The sequence below is a fragment of the Microtus ochrogaster genome, chromosome 5 (assembly GCF_000317375.1).
Source record: "Microtus ochrogaster isolate Prairie Vole_2 chromosome 5, MicOch1.0, whole genome shotgun sequence".
Taxonomy (NCBI): Eukaryota; Metazoa; Chordata; class Mammalia; order Rodentia; family Cricetidae; genus Microtus; species Microtus ochrogaster.
In genome coordinates, this window is record NC_022012.1 from 84,033,794 (window position 1) to 84,037,051 (window position 3,258).

Here is a 3,258-nt window from a genome sequence, read left to right on the forward strand (position 1 = left end):
AGAGAGAGAGAGAGAGAGAGAGAGAGAGAGAGAGAGAGAGAGAGAGATACAAAGAGAGACAGAGACAGAGAGAAAGACAGAGGGAGAAACACAGAGAGACACAGAGAGAGAGAGAGACACACACACACAGAGCCATACACTGAAGTGCACAGATACATATATAACACACATAGGGAAAGACAGAGTACTACACACACACACAAACACACAGAGACTAAGACAGACACAGAGAGGGAGAGAGAGAGACAGAAAGAAATGTCACACTCACACACACACACCAGATACACACACACACACACCAGATACACACACACACACACAGATGGAGGGAGGAAGGGAGGGAAATCTTTTCTATGTCTTACAAGTAATAGTTGCCTGCCTTTGGTTTCTGGAACAAAACCAAACCTTTGTTCTTGTGTTTTTCTCTAATGAATTTTTCTCATCTCATTTTTTTTGTTCTATTATTCTTCAACATATCTCCAAGGGTTCACTACTTGCCTTCTCCCTCCTTAGTTCATTTATCTCACTCAGGCTTCCAAATCAGTGCCATATTGTCATGGTGCCCTTCCCCAAGTAATCAATGGCAAAGTGGGAAGTGGGCAGTCCTCTGACTGGGTGTCTTAGGGTTTCTGTTGCTGTGAAGAGACGCCGTGACCACGGCAACTCTTATAAAGGAAAGCATTAATTGAGGTGGTTCATTTAAAGTTTCAGAGGCTTAGTCCATTATCATCATGGTGGGGAGTGTGGCGGCTGGGAATCTGGCAGCATGGTGGCAGACATGGTGCTGGAGAATTCTACATCTTGATCCAAAGGCAACAGGAAGTAGTATGTCTCACTGTGTGTGACTTGAGCAATATGAGATCTCAAAGCTTGCCTCTGTAGTAACACATTTCCTCCAACAAAGCCACATCTCCTAACAATACCAACCTTTACGGGGGGGGGGTGTCATTTTCCTTCAAACAACCACACTGGGTGAGAATTTATGCCAGGGAAGGAATGGTGTCCTGTTCACTTGTTTCTCTAGCTACTAAATACTCTGTTGGTTACAAGGATGCTGGCAATAGTCATGAACTCTAAAATTGTCCAGTGTTGGTAACCTCATGGCCCTAGTTTGAACAAAGGTTCTAGAATACATGTGGGAAACAGTGAGATTTAAAACCAAGTAAGTTCAACCTGAAGGATTTTGCCTTTCTTGGCTCAGAAGAGTCACTGATGTCCATGATGGTGGGACTCTGTTCTAGGTTGTGTGTGTGTGTGTGCGTGTGTGTGTGTGTGTGTGTGTGTGTTTGTGTATGTGTATGTGTTGCTATGATAAAACACTGACCAAAAGCAGCTTGGATCAGGAAAGCATTTGTTTAGCTTATAGGGTTTAGTCCATTATCAGGAAATCCAAGGCAGGAACTCAGTTCAGGATCATGGACTCAGGAACTGAAACAGAGACATTGCTTAATGGCTTGTTGTCCGTTAGCTTGTTCAGTTTATCTCTCATGCATATGTAGGCTAATCTGCCTGGGGATGGCACTGCCCACAGTGGGATGGTCACTCCCATATCAATCACCGGTTAAGAAAATGCCAAAGACATGCCACAGGCAAATTTGATCATGATAATTCTTTTATTGAGATTCCTTTTCCCCAAGTGACTTTATGTGTGTATCAAGTTAACAGCTGAAGCTAATTTGATAAGCTTACTGATGTCCATGGGGGTAAGGGATATTCCAAAGAGGAGTTACATTCATAGCCCCTCTCTGGGGGCAGGCAGAGTGAGCCTGGTCTGTGCTTGTCAGTGTAGGGCTCCCGGCATGCATGAAAGGATCTACTTCTGAGACAGGCGAAAAAGGTGTTGCCACCAATGCTTGGATGGCTGCTCTGCTTCCAGTGACCATAGCATCACATTTATCACAGAGGATTCCTGGACCCAGTACTGTGGGGACATGTATATATCATTGGCAATGCCTACAGGATGGTGATGACACATGGGAATAAGGTCAACCCATGGTCGTTCTCCACGGCCCCAGCTGAGCATGGTGTCCCTGTCCTGCGTGGCTTTGTGCGAGACCTTCTTCTATTCTGTGCTGGGTTATTTCCGTTAACTTGATTCTAGCTGAAGTCATCCAGGAAGAAGGAACCTCAGCTGAGGAATTCCCTCCCACAGACTGACCTGTGAGCATCTGTATGGGGTCATTTTCCTGATCAATGATTGACGTTGGACTTCCCAGTCCACTGCGGGTAGTGCCAGCCTAGGCAGGAGAGCCTGAGTTATGTAAGAGGAGCAAGCCATTGAGCAGCCCTCCTCCATGGTTTCTGCTTCAGTTCCTGCCTCTAGGTTCTTGCCTTGAGTTTCTGACCTGGCTTCCCTCAGGGATGGACTGTGATTGGGACATGTGAGCCAAATGAACTCTCTCTTTCCCACCTGATAGAAACCCATCTAGGACACACTCCCTTCCTCTATTAGCAACATGACAGTGGGACTTCACGGAAGCCTATAAGACATGCATGCATTAGGAGCCATGATGGCATTTCAGTTGTGGTTGCTAAGTTACCTCTCTTCTACTGCAAGCTCACAGGTTCAGGGAAGAGAGGCTGTACATGGTTATTCCAAGTCTCAACTTTTCAACAGGACCCTCTGATTTCTGAATTTCCTGTATGGTCTGTGCCATTCTGGTTGCTGGATGAAGATATAGCCGACAGATGGATAGAGTGGTCAGAACTTTGCGTTCACAGACTTGGCCTGGGAGCACTCCCTCCTACTTCATATGCTTGTCTGTTAAGTTGTAGCAAGGGCAGAGCTCTCTTCCTAACCACGCAGATTGTTCTCGTCGGAAAATGTGTGATATATTCTGTTTCCAAACATCAGTGCCTGCAATTCCCACATCACAGAGGCCAAGCTGTTTCCACAGCCAGGACTTTGGGTTTGGGGTCCATGGATCTACCTTCCATCTGAAAATTCTTTTTTCTTACCTTATTCTGTGTGCATGTAGCCAGAAATGTGCATGGGTCCATGAGTACCACGGCACATGTGTGGAGGTCAGAGGACAACTTTCAAGAGCCATTTCTCTCTTTTCACTAAGTGGGTCCCAGGGATGGAACTCGGGTGATAAGGTTGATGGCAAGAGCCTTTCTCCACTGAACCATCTAGTTTATTCCTGTTTCTTTTCTTGTTTGCTATCTTCTAGGATATAAGCCCCATGATGTCAAAGGCCTCCCATCTCTTCATATGTCCTTGATTGTTGTGTGAGCTATGGTGGGCTGCATTCTGGC